Raw genomic sequence first — 14,659 nt, 5'->3', positions numbered from 1 at the left:
GCATTGGAGATCAGGTTTTTCAAGCCTACTCCCATCTATGTAACCAAACCCATAGGTTCTGGGTACTTAATTCCCCCAGAAGATAGGTGGTAGGCTTGTACTACAGGATTGACCCCCTGTGTCCACACCCAGGTCCTCAACCAAACAGGCGACTTCTGTGTATTAGTACAGCTGATTCCCTGGATAGTCTCCTATCCTGCGCAAGATGTTCCTTCACAATTGGAGCCAATGGGATGGGAAAAACAAGAAATCGTTACTGCTGTTTTATTGTCTTTTCTTCTAGGCCTTGGTTTAGCTGAGACAATAGGCACTGGCACCTCCACTTTTGTACTTCAGGACAAAAACTGTAAATATCGTAGGTTAGCCATTGATCTAGATTTAGAACAATTAGAAGACTCAATTACCCAATCACAAGAGTCTCTGTCCTCCTTAGTTGAAGTAGTACTACAGAACTGATAGGGACTATGACCAAAAAGGGCATGCCCAAGGTGGTGGGCTCTGGGGACTGAGACAGTTCCTGGAGATATGCCCAAACACGCCCAGACATGTCCCTTCCATGCCTTTTGCACCCCTTTGCACCTTCTGCCCCAACCAGAGATATATAACTATAAATGCTGCTTGCCTAGCCAATCATTTTAAAAGATCACCTAACCTGCCTGTAATTCCCACAGTTGTGCTTAAAAGGGGCCTGTAAGCTCCTCTTGGGGTCGCAATTTTGTATGAATGGTTGACCTTCACATGCTGTCTGATTCTGCAGAATAAACACTCTTTGTTTTTACATTCTATTTGAGGCCAGGATCTTTCTTCAGTGATCCTCAGACACTTACAATATATGTTTTAGTAGAAAAATGCATAAAGAGCACTTGTCTAAGTATTTTCAGGATGCCAGAAAGGGTGTTTTTAGACAGTGCTTTGCCTTTTTGCTTGTTTTTTAATGTCAGCACATACACATGTGACCAATATTTCTCTTACCTCCACACCCTCATTACAAATTCTCATAATTGCTTATGTAAAATTGCAAGTTCAGACAGGAGGATGATTCCATAGCATATACATAGAATAGGCATACTTTTGCTCATTTGTGTGAAGCAAGTCAAAAAGCTTTGATAGCTGCCACTTTGAGAACATAAAATAGTGCCAGGCATAGTGGCACACACCTTTAATCCCAGCACTAAGGAGGCAGAGGTGGAAGGATCACCATGAGTTTGAGGCTACTCTGAGACTACATAGTGAATTCCAAGTTAAGTCAGGCTATAGCAAGACCTTACCTCAGAAAAACAAAACAAAAAAATACAATACAGAAGTTAGTTTTAACACTTCCCCAAGAGGTGGTATCTGAAGCCCTTGTGGAGTTTGGTTCCAGTTGTCTGTTAAAACTTCCCAGCAATAATGCTAAGGCTATTCCTGTGCCTTATAGGAATATATGACCAGGTATGCTGTGTCAGCTCAGGCAAAGTGTGTAGAGAAAGGAGGGGAAGACTTAGCATATGTGCAGGTAAGAAAGGTCCCCAAAGCATTGTGTATCCTTAAGATAAGGCTACCAAAAATTCAAGCCTTAAATATTTTATACACTTGCCAATATCTTACCATTAGCCTGAATCCTAACATTTTCTATAAATATCCACACATTAAAACACCCCCAAACACACCCACAACCCTCCCCCCACCCACACATGATTGACAGTAGTTCTTGTGTTCATATTTGGAAGAATGTTTTTAGCTACCTGTATACTAAGCCTCCATCCTCCTTTATTCTAGTTGTCAGTGGTCCTTGCTTACATGAAGGCTTTCTCAGAAAAGTAAATACAAGCTACATCAATGACAGCTACCTGAGACATTGCGCAGGGGCACAGGATCAGGTCTTGCCAAACCCAATGAAGGCTCACTTGTAGCATACAGGAAGATGTGGCTGCCCAGAAGCTGAGATAATGAAAGTGGAAGTAGCCAACTGGAGATGAGAATTAGCGACTAGAGGACTTCCAGTTAAGATGGCGGCATAGGCACCACGCCAAAGCAGCCTAGAGGGGAAAGAGACCAAGAAAACTCAGCAAAACACACATTTTTACTAAAAGGTGAGGTGTATAGGAAATTGAAATGGCAGCGGAGAAGTAGAAGAGATCCAGAGCATCCAGAGCCTGCACAGGCCGGCAAAAGTGGCCCTGGCAGGTCCACTGACTGCAGCAGTGGTGGCTATGCACCAGAAAGCTGCCAGGCTCAGCTCGAGCCACAGGAAAAGCCAGGTGAGGGGAGCTTCCATTCACACTGGAGCTCTCCACAACTCAAGAAATGGGAAGGGAGAGCAGCCATGAACAACGGAGGAGCAGACCACAAGGTAGAAGAACACGTGGAACAGTGAGAGAACTAGAGCAGCTGCAGCTCCCTCCCCTCCCTCACCACCTGAGCCCAGCTCCAGCAAACAGAGCAGCTGTCCTGGGACCTGGCCACACCAACTTGAGCCAACAGCAGGACCCAAGCAGGAGCAGGGTCTGGCAGCAACATCAGCGGCTCAGACACCGGCAATAGCGGCCCCCGCAGTGGCAGATCCATTAGTGGCAGCTTCAGAGGCAGCAGCAGCAGATCCAGCAGCAGCAGCTTCAGCGGCAGCAGTGGCAGATCCAGCAGCAGCAGCTTCAGAGGCAGCAGTGGCAGATTCAGCAGTGGCACCTTCAGAGGCAGCAGTGGCAGAACCAGCAGAGGCAGCTTCAGCAGCAGTGGAGACAGACCCAGCAGCAGCAGCTTCAGCAGCAGCAGTAGTGGTTCCAGCAGCAGGGGTGCTGATCTACAGGGCTACAGTAGCCAGCCTCAGTTTGCCCCGCAGGAAAAGCCAGTGCCCAGCTCCAGAAATCAGGACAGCAGCCCAACAACCCAGCCAGCAACTTGACTGAGACCAAAATCATCCAAAAAGGTAACTGGGATTGATTGCACCAGGGAAGGGTCTCACTTGTTCACAAGCTGACTTGGATCCCTCAACAGACCAGAAATCTTAACCTCTTTGTTGATAGAGGATCTGGTTGTTATAATAACTACTCTTGCATAAATATTCGGTGCTGATTTTGATTGAATGTGTACAGTGTTTAGTTTAATTTTAGAATCTACCTGTATTTTATTCCACTCAGCCTACTTGAATACTCCCATAGCAGGGAAACTCAACACCTAGGAACACCTTTGTAGATACTCTTAGAGCCTTAAGCTCCTATCCTGAGGATATATAACATCAAATCAATTGATACAGCTAAGAATACCTAGCTAGCTAGAGAATTAGTGACTAGACAGAGGCAAGAACATGGAGAAACATGAAGTTTAGACAGAACATGGGAAGCAATACAGACACTGATACACCCATAATGGTACTTTCCTGTCTTGTCTTACTTTCAACATTTGCCCAGATTAATAAATACTCACTAATTTGTCTAAGTCCACCAATACCTACTTTATTTGGTGCATGGAGTATTTTTTTTAAATATACTCATGTATTGCTGAATAACACGATTGTATTCTGATGAATGTATCAGTAGAAATTTTATCATTGTGTAAATGTAACAAGAGGGTACAACTTAAATGGCATATAGGTCAGTACCATTATTTTTCCTTATTATGCTATGCTCAGACTTCTGTCACCCTTTCTTGTGAGATTTTTATTTAGGCAGGAATGTACTTTGGAACAAGATGATAAAAATGCAACTTAGTCATTGAGGTTAGAATCAACTTCAGAGGGCTTACGGTAGCAGAAGACTGATAAATTTTTAAGCCTCCTAAGTAAGAACTGAGTCAAAAACATCTTGATAGTGTTAAAATCAATTCTTTGACTGCCTTTAGAGAGATTGTGGGTTTCAAAATTATCTGCCTACAGCCACACAATAAGCTACTTTTCCACAAAGAAGACATTAGGAAGAGGTGATAAATTTCTGAAGAGTTTAACCAGGGAAATGGCAGAATAAATTTCAAGTGGGAGAAAAAAGGCTGAAGAAAGGCCTATGGTACTGCAGGAAAGATGGGCAAGGCACTGGAAAGTAGGCTGTAGCCCCAGTTTCCTTTCAATCTGGGAATACAGACTCCTTGTATATGCCTCAAAAGCCTCATTGAGAGATAATAACCCTTATGCCTTGATTCCTACCAGGGAGATCTACACTCACTACTTTTTATGTGGGGATTTACATGAAAATGTAGTTGTTGCAGTCTGGTTCGCATTGCTGGTAGAAATCACCCAACCAAGAGTAGCTTCTGGGAAAAAGAGATTTATTTTGGCTTACAGGCTCGAGGGGAAGCTCCATGATGGCAAGGGAAAACGATGGCATGAGCAGAGGGTGGACATCACCACCTGGCCAACATAAGGTGGACCACAGCAATAGGAGGGTGTGCCAAACACTGGCAAGGGGAAACTGGCTATAATACCCATAAGCCTGCCCCCAACAATACACTCCCTCCAGGAGGCATTAATTCCCAAATCTCCATCAGCTGGGAACCCAGCATTCAGAACACCTAAGTTTATGGGGGACACCTGAATCAAACCACTACAGTAGTTAATCAGGTGATTCATTAAAACATAAATATTTGGGGCTGGAGAGATGATTTAGTGGTTAAGCGCTTACCTGTCAAGCCTAAGACCCCGGTTCGAGGCTCCATTCCCCAGGACCCATGTTAGCCAAATGCACAAGGGGCACACACGTCTGGAGGTCCTTTGCAGTGGCTAAAGGCCCTGGCGTGCCAATTCTCTATCTATCTATCTGCCTCTTTCTCTCTCTGTCTGTCACTCTCAAATAAATAAATAAAAAACAAAAAAATTTTTAAAAAGAATGTCCATACTTGAGTATGGGTTTTATTTAGAAAAAAAAAAAAAAAACATAAAGATTTGGAGCCTTTCTTCCTATCTCCAATTTCATCTAAATGGATCTAAACACAAACTAGGGAAGTTTACATGGATGAAAATAATCGTTTCATTTTAAGTATCAAAATATATCATGATTCATTACATAATTTGGTCTCAAATTAGACATTATTTTAATTATTTTATGATTTAAAATATTTTATCCAGGCTCTAGAGATGGCTTATCAGTTGAGGTGCATACCTCATGTATGTTCAAGTCTCCAGGTCCCATGTAAACCAGATGCACATGGTGGCACATACATCTGGAGTTTGTTTGCAGTTGCTGGAGGCCCTGGCACACCCATTCTCATTCTCTCTCTCTCTGTAATAAATAAATGAATAAATCTTTAAAAATATATTTAAAATATCATTCCTTTTATTTTAAATTAAATTCTATTAGAAATTTCCAATGTAAGAATAAGAATCTTTCATTTCCAAAATTTCATAAGGAATCATTTCCATATGACTTTTTGAAAAATATTTTTTATTTATTTGAGAAAGAGAGTATGGGTGCAGCAGGGTCTTTTGCCCCAGCAAACGAACTTCAGATGTATGTGCCATTTTGGGCATCTGGCTTTTTGTAGGTACTGGAGACTTGAACCCAAGCCAACAGATTTTGTAAGCAAATGACTATTTATGTATTATTTAATTGTTTATTTATTTTTGGTTTTTTGAGGTAGGGTCTCACTCTAGCCCAGGCTGACCTGGAATTCACTATGTAGTCTCAGGGTGGCCTTGAGCTCACGGCAATTCTCCCACCTCTGCTTCCCAAGTGCTGGGATTAAAGGCATGTGCCATCACGCCTGGCTCTACTTTATTATTTATTTGCTAGAGAGTGAGAAAGAGAAAGAGGGAGAGAGAGAGGAAAAATGGGTATACCAGGGCCTATAGCCACTGCAACTAAACTCCAGACACATGTGCCACCTTGTACATCTGGCTTTATGTGGGTACTGGGGAATCTAACTTGGGTCCTTAGGCTTTGCAGACAAGTACCTTAACTACTGACCCATCTCTCCAGCCCAGGAAAATGACTTTAACCACTGAGCCTGGTTACCAGCCCTGATGTATGACATTGGATCCAACCCTCCAAAAGTGTTCTATCACATCTTACATACACACACCAATCTTCAATAAAATATGACATTGATTTTATTTTAAAATGTATATTTGACCATATCTACTTAATGAAAAGATAGAGGAGAGAGGGCTGGAGGGAGTGAAAATGGGAATGGGAATACCAAGGCCTCCTGCTCATGAAATACACTCTAGATGTATGATCCACTTTTTGTGTCTAGTTTTATGTAAGGTATGAGGGAATCTAACCTGGGCCATCATGTTTTATGAGCAAATGCCTCTAGCCACTGACCCATTTCTCAACCCCAAGATCGTTTCCTTTTGAATATTCCTAATCCTGTGTCATTTACTAACAATTTAAAGGTTTAAATAATGAAACTAAATTTAAATTAATTATGTGAATTATTATAAGCAAAATTAAGATGAACTAATGTGAAAGACAGATCTAATACCTTCCCAGCACTTCTACCTCTATGACAGAGATTTGTCACACTTGATAACATGAGTTACCCACTACCTTATTCCTCTATTTTCCAATTTGCATATTTAATGATAATTGGGGAGAATAACAAAACGTATTTCATTCTCTCTTGCAAGTTAAAGACAATGACTACCTCTGGGCTCAAGATTAAGGAAAAATAAAACAAAATTTATACCCATTTCTTATACCATAAACTGAAACTAGAATTATAAAACTATCAGAAGAAAACAGAGGAAAAGTATTTTATTTTGGCTTAGTCAATGATACTTATTATTTTTTTGTTATTATTAACAACATATTTTGTATGGATACATCATGTGGTGGTACCCTCTTTTCCTTAATCCATGCCCCCATTCCACTGGTTAAGTTCCTCTGTGGTGTTGCAGGTATTTTCCATGGGGTTGTGGGTTATATGTTATAGGAGCAGCAAACAGTCTTGGGGGGACACAATGCCTCTGTGCATGAGGTCTCAGCCTTTTGCTCTTATATTCTCTGCCCCTCTTCTGCAAAATTCTCTGAGTCATGTTGGGTGTGTTTTAAGTCTACTTCAGTGATGAGCTCTTACTTTTGGTAGATTTGCCATTTTCACAATATTAATGCTACCTATCCAGAAGCATGGGAGGTCTTTCCATCTTCTCATGTCCTCTTCAGTTTCTTTCTCGAGTATTTCCATGTTTTCATTATATAGATCTTTCACATCCTTTGTTAATGTTATTTCAAGTTATTTGATTTTTTTGTTGCTATTGAAAATGGGACAGCCTTGCCAATTTCTTTCTCTGTATATTTGCCCTTTGCATATGGAAAGGTTACTAATTTTTGTGTGTTGATTTTGTATCCTGCACCTTTGCTGGGTTCATTGTATCTCTGTCTGGTTTTGGTATTAAGGTGATACTAACTTCATAAAAGGAGTTGGGGAGGATTCCTTGTTCTCTGGTTATATGAAACAGTTTGAGAAAAAAAATGGTTTCAGTTCTTCAATGAATGTTTTATAGAATTCATTTAAGAAGTCATCTGGTCCTGGACTTTCCTTTTGGGGGAGATTTTCGATCACATTTTCAGTCACAATGGATGTGATAGGTTTCTTAAGGAGATTAAGCTGCTCTGGGATTTAGTTTTGGTAGGTGGTAGGTCCTGGAATTCATCCGTTTCTGTTAGATTATCCACTATTGAGGAGTGTATATTTTGGAAGAAAATCCTGATGATTCTTTCAGTTTCAGTAGTCTGTTGTGACCTCTCCTTTTTCATTTATCATTTTGTTAATTTGAAACATCTCTTTTTTATTGTATGATTAAATTGGCAATTTTGTTTATTTTTTCAAAGAACCAGCTCTTCATTGCATCAATTTTCTTAATTGTTTTCTTAGTTTCCAATTCATTGAATTCTGCTCTGATCTTGATTATTTCTTTACATCTAGAACTCTTTGAGTTGGATTCTTATTTTTCCAATGCCTTTTGATGGATGCTTAGGTTATTAATTTGGTATCTCTCTGTCTTTGTTATGAAAGCATTTAATGCTATTAATTTTCCTTTTAGGACTGTCTTCATTGTGTTCTATAACTTTTGGCAAATTTTGTTCTCATTGTCAGTCAATTCTATAAATTTTACAACTTCTAGCCAGGTGTGGTGGCACACACCTTTAATCCCAGCACTCAGGAGGCAGAGGTAGCATGATCACCGTGAGTTTGAGGCCACCCTGAGACTCTGTTGTAGTGAATACCAGGTCAGCCTGGGCTAGAGTGAGACCCTACCTCGAAAAACCAATAAATAAATAAATTTTACAACTACTTTTTGGACTTCTTCCACTACCAATTTATTGTTTAAAAGTTATTGTTCAGTCTCCAGGAGCTAGTTCCTGATGTATCTCTTGTTAATTTCAAGTTTTACAGCATTATGATCTGATATGATGCAAAAATAACATCAATTTTCCTGAATTTATGGATGAAGCCTTGATATCCTAATATGCAATCTATTTTGGATAGATTCCATGGTTTCATGGGCTGCTGAGAAGAATGTGTATTCCGTAGAATTCAGGTAGAATGTTCTGTACATGTCTGTTAGGTCTAGTTGATTTAAGGTGTTGTTGAGCTCTCTTACTTCCCTCTTGATTCTTTGCTTGGATGATTTTTCTACTTATAATAGTGCAGTATTGAAGTCCCCAACTGTGATGGCATTGGTGTTTATTTCTGTTTTGTTGTCAATTTGGTTTTCTGATGTAAACTATGGTGCACCTCTTTGGTGCATATAGATTTATGATTGTGATGTTCTCATCTTTCCCTTGATGAGTAAGAATTGGTCTTCTTTATCCTTTTTGATTACTTTTGGTTTGAAATCTGTTTTACCAGATATTAATATAGCAGCTCCTTCTTGTTTCTTATTTCCATTTGCTTGGAATATCATTTTCCATCCTTTCACCCTGAGTAGGTGTCTGTCTTTACTGGTCAGGTGGGTTTCTTGAAGACAGCAAATCAAAGGGTCTATTTTTTTTAATTGATCCTGTTGAGTTTTATCTTTTTATGGGTAAATTAACATCATTAATATTTAAGGTTTTAACTGTAAGGTTTGATTTAATCCCTGCCATGTTGGGGTGCTTAATTGGATTTGGTGTTTGCTTGGACTTTGCACTTTTTTCAGCCTGCTCCAGTTTTGGTTATTGTGATCTTCTTCTTGTAGGGTCCCAAGATTGGTTATTTGATTTACTTTTTAGTCATTGAGCATTACTGAAGGGAAAAAAAAAAACACTTAAAATTTTGATGTTCAATTTCTTTTTTCATTTACATAATGTGCTATTTGTGTTGTATTTAAAATATCATTGCAAGCCAAACACAAGGATAAAAATACTTGCAAGTCATACGACTGTAAAAGTACACATATCTAAAATATGCAGAAAGAACCTTTGAAAACACAACAATAAGAGAGCAGCCTAACTGCAAAATCTAACAATTTACATAGACACTTCATACAAGAAGATACATAATGTATAGTCTACCACTAATACAAACACTGGAAACTGCAAGAAAATATAAGGTGAAAAAACCATCATTAGATGCCTTACATGCAGAAGGAGGGAGGAGGAGGCAAGAATAAGACAAAAGGGCTGAATAAAATTTTGAGGGGCAGTGATGGTTTGCTAACCCCAGTGCCTCTACCTATGCACACATCTCAAATTGTATACCTCTGCAAGGCAGTTGATTTTATGCTTATTATATCTAGTTTTTACAAAGCAAAATACAAAAGAGGAGGTAAAGCTGTGCAATACCTGCTTCATAAAGCACAAGTGATATAAGATTCATAACATTTGTACTGAGCTCAAGAAACATGAGTGCACTTAAAAAGTGTACCAGACACAAGATAGCCTGGAGTAACCAGCCATGTCTGAAATGTTACAATTCAGTTATCCTTGTGTGAATCATAAAATATTAATTTAGGTCTCAAAAAGAGATTAAACTTCCTCAGTATTAACTCTCATTTATATTGTAATGATTTCAAAAATGCATGAGTGCGAAGAAGACCTAAGTCTTCTCTGTACTGGGGCTGAGGGCTGCTTACTATGTGCATACATATCTGTGCACATATGAGCACACACATGTGCACATTTCCTGTCCTAAGCCCTTCATGGAGAGATCAAAATCATTATCCATGGTGGTGCCAGGAGGAGGATAAACCCTGTCAAATGAGCTATATATATTTCTGAAAATTTCACTTACATGATCACTTAGACTCAAAAATGCTCTGAGAGGACAGTCCCTTCTGGTGTGTATAACCACCACCCACTGTCTCCTTTGTGCAGAGATTCTGGAAGACTGGCAGGAGTCTGAATGCCTGCTTGCTGCTATTAACCTTGACTAGTCTGGTGGATAGAACGCAGTGTTTGCTCACACTAGGATCCTTATTTCTCTCTGGTATTATTATTCCTCTCATTGACTGGAAAATTGTATTTGGTATTGCTGTATGAATAGACTTTTACTGTAGCTATGAGGATGAAAAAGGTCATCATGAACCAAGTATTTTGAAATTTTAAAGTGAAAATATTGCAAAAGTTCTCTCATTTTTCTATAACTTCAACTATAAGACAAAAGTCCTATGGGTGGGCTGCTTGTTGGTCACATTTGATTGATTCTATATCCTTGTGAACTGTTTCTTTGTGGTTGAAGCTATACTAATCTTTTGAAAGAAAATAAATATACTTCTATTTCCTACATTCCCAATTTTCAATATCTCTTAATGGCTGGTCTCTCGTATATCCCTTTATCCAAAGGAACCTTTACAATAGCTTTCCTTCTATACATATAGATAGTTTGGAAGTTCTGGTACAGTGACATAGCTCAGAGGTTAAGAGTGATTGTCATGTAAACATGAAGGAGTGAGAGGGCCAGAGTTGTCCTCAGTTTGATTTCCCAGCACCCACATAAAGAGCTGGGCAGACCAAATGAGCCAATGGGTGCCATCGTGGCATGTCTCTCATTGTGGAAACCAACTGCCCTCCAATTGGACTGGAGGCCTGCTCCATGGTAGGGAATACATCCCTGATACTGAAAGCTTAAAACAGGGGTAGTCATGAGAGGGAGTCATGAGTCAAACTGCCCAGTAAGCAGTTCTCTTAATTTTCATACCCTTATATTAATGCTACTCTCACTTTGGGTAGAGAATCTTCTCTTTTCAGATGGCAGTGACCTTGGGACAACTCAGAAGGTATCATAGTGCTGGAAAGAAGTGACTGGAGTACTGAGTAACATCTCGATCACACCTTCCAAGGCTCAGGGTCTAATGCAGAAGAGGTGGCGGAAAGAATGTAAGAGCCAAAGGAAGGGTAGGACTCCTTACAACGTGCTCCTCCAGACATAAGATATCCATGACCTCCTAGTGCCTGACACTACTTGCACAAGACCATCATAAGAGGAGGAAAAGATCATGACACCAAAATAAAAGACAGACTGATTGAGATCGGGAGGGGATATGATGGAGAATGGAATTTCAAAGGGGAAAGCGGGTGGGGAGGGTATTACCATGGGATGTTTTTTATAATCATGGAAAATATTAATAAAAATTGAGAAAAAAAAAGAGCTGGACATGACCACACATACCTGTAATCCCACTCGTGTGAAAAGCAGAGACCAGGAAATTTCTAAGACACACTGGTCAGCCAATCTGACAAAACCAGCAGCTCTAGATTCTGTGACAGATTTGGCTTCAAGAAAATACCCAAACATGTTTGTGCGTACTATGTATTTCTCATGCATTGATGTGTACAGATGTATGTCCCTATATGCACATGTGCAGAAGCCAGCTGGATAATGAAGGGGAGAATTAATGCACATGTGCACGTTTGTACACATAAATGCATACACAACACATATGCCACACAGACATTTGAAAAAAAAGATGAGACAGAAAATATTTCAAGTTAAATGAAAACTGGCTTCTGTGTACACAAACATTTGAAAAAAAAACAAAAGAAAATTATGATACAGAATATATTTAAATTTAAATAAAAACAATAAATTCTTCTCTAAATTTCAAGCTATGAGCATCAGGGTTCTTTCATATTCTGAAATCTGGGTGTGATATAACATAGAAAGGCCTGCCTTTCATCAAAATAACTCTTACCAATTCTAACAGTTACTATCTCATTACTAGGACAAAAATTATGGCCAAAAGCTGCTTAGGAAATGGAAAAGTTTATTTTGCCTTACTTTTTCAGAGAGTCTAGTCCATTATGGCAGGGAAAGCTTGGCAGGAGTAGGAAACCTGCATCACATCATCAAGGAGGAAATAGAGAGATTGTGAACAGCACAAATACCTCAGGGCCTTCCCCCAGTGAAGCACTTCATCCATCAATGTTCCTCTTTCTAAATGATCCACAACCTTCCTAAGCAGTATCGTCAACTGGGGTTTATGTATGCAAACACATGTGTCTATGGAGACATTTGACAATTAAACCACAACAATCCTGAAATGTGGGAACTGAATTTCCAAGAGAGAGAGAGAGAGAAACTACACTTATGCTATGTTAAAGATTTGGCAAGGTTGGTTGACAGTAGAACTTTGTGATTGTGGAGAGATGGAATATTATATGTTATACATAGGTCCACAGCCAAATTGCCTTGGATTATCTTTAGCCCTTATAACAGCCACATGGCCCACCTCTGTATTTGGTTTAACATTCTTGTGGCTATTAGGTCAATTCTTTTGGAATAAATTAACAGACCTCAAGTTTCCAAACACTAAGAATATCAGATATTAACTGAAGTCTATAGCCTACCTGCTCCTACCAATGTACTTAAAACTGTCTTGATTATTACTTTCTTTTATCTCTTACTGTTAATACTTGATTAAACTGTTATCACATTAGAATATGACACTTGAGGTAGCCTGAATCTGTGTTCTAAGGCCATGGTCACTCTTACCTGGCTCTAAAATAAACTATCTCTTACTTACTGAGATGAGATCTATGTTCTTCCATTGACAGAAGTCATTTGCCAAAAGCTGCCTAAACATATCATAAAGGCTCTTACTATCTGCTGGGAAGTGGCTCTGACATTTTCAAAGTATTTCTTTATTAATAGCATATTCCTCTTTAATGAAACTCAGGTCATTTCCTCTTAGCTGCCTTGTAACAAGTAAAACTAAAAGAATACTATTTGGCCACAAAAGCAACACAAAGTGTGCACCACTATTCATGATGGGATGTTCTGCCTGCTAGAACTCAGGATGGATGACTCTCCACTATAAAGAGCTGTGACCAGCAGCACAGCAAACAGAAGTTCATTGGTGTGCACAGGAACAGAAACGAACTAACCTATGGTGACACTAAATCAAGAGCATCATATTGAAGAAAAAATTCCTCAAATTCATACAACAAACCCACCACTCATAAGCTTATTGACCTTGAGTAAGTGATTTAATACACCTGTGCCTCAGTTTCCCCATATATAAAATGAGAAGATTATATACTCAATAGGATTTTTGTGATGACAAAATAAAGTCTTATAAATGTACTCAGTAAACATAAGTAATATTATATGTTTTATAAAGGCAAAACATCCAAGATAGTCTTGAAGAAGGTGTGATTCATGTTTTATTTTGGACACTAAAATGTGTTTTGTCTAAGGTCTGCTAACTCCCATGATCAGGTCCTTTATACATGTTTACTCTGTTTTCAGTCTTATTGTTATATTATACTATATTCATTGAATTTCTTTTCATGCTCTAACTCACAACTTGTACTGAAAGATATTTCCAATAGAAATTTAGAAATAAGGGAATGTGTCACATTGCTAGTGATACATACTGAGGCAGAGAAGTCTATAAAGTCACAGGAAGAAAGGGTGCCAGGATGCTTCTACATGGGGACTGAATCCCATTCAACCCTCAGAGAATCTACTATAGGAATTTTCAAAAAACATGCTCAATTGTCATAATGTATCTACACACACACACATGTGTGTGTGTGTTTATATGATGTATTGTGACATTATGATTGAATCAAATGCATGTGTATGTTCATTTATGCTTATTTGTGTTATGGACATTTGACTACCTTTATAGCCATTATCCTCATTCCTTCTTAGATCTCCTTGCTTGCAGATTCAACCACCTCTCAAATAATTTCTTCACTACCTCCTTCTAAATCACTAGTCTTTATTTTGTCATGCTTATTTTTAAATCTCATCATTGCTTTTAAGATAAAATCCTTAACATGTTAAGCATACACATGAGAGCCCTCATGTTCTCTTTTTTTTATTTTTATTAACATTTTCCATGATTATAAAAAAATATCCCATGGTAATATCATGTTCTCTTTATGCTACATTTTCTTCATCTTCCCTTTCTGCTCCTCCAACCTCCCTTTATCCCCGGCTGTGGGCTCGACTCTCAAGCCACAATTCTTACTCTCACAGCTGGTCCTCCCCAGAAACCATAACTAGAGAGGGGTAGAGACTCTCCCATCACTGGTAGTTCTTAAGTAAGAATCCAAGTGTTTCTGGCCAAGTGGCCAAGAAGGGTAAAATCTCTAATGCCCTGTCTTCATTGTAAAACTATTGATGTTCTTTTCAGTAGGAGGATTGCAGAATGCCTCAGAGATTCAGGTAGCAACTGAAGATGTGCTCCTCAGGCACCCATAGCTTCTGGAAAGAAGGAAGTGAGTTTTACAGTTGTGATCCCAGCATGAATGAGAACTGTGGATGAAGCAATACACAGGCTAAATCTCATGACTCAGGAAAGTTTGCTCTGCATCTGAAG

General features: G+C 39.1%; 1 pseudogene; it reads left to right on the top strand.

Annotated features, from left to right (window-relative positions):
• LOC101605154 overlaps positions 1–14,659 on the top strand; it is a 75,644-nt pseudogene that overhangs the window by 7,347 nt on the left and 53,638 nt on the right.

Source organism: Jaculus jaculus, chromosome 3 (assembly GCF_020740685.1).
Source record: "Jaculus jaculus isolate mJacJac1 chromosome 3, mJacJac1.mat.Y.cur, whole genome shotgun sequence".
Classification (NCBI taxonomy): Eukaryota; Metazoa; Chordata; class Mammalia; order Rodentia; family Dipodidae; genus Jaculus; species Jaculus jaculus.
This window is presented reverse-complemented; position numbering and strand designations above follow the sequence as displayed.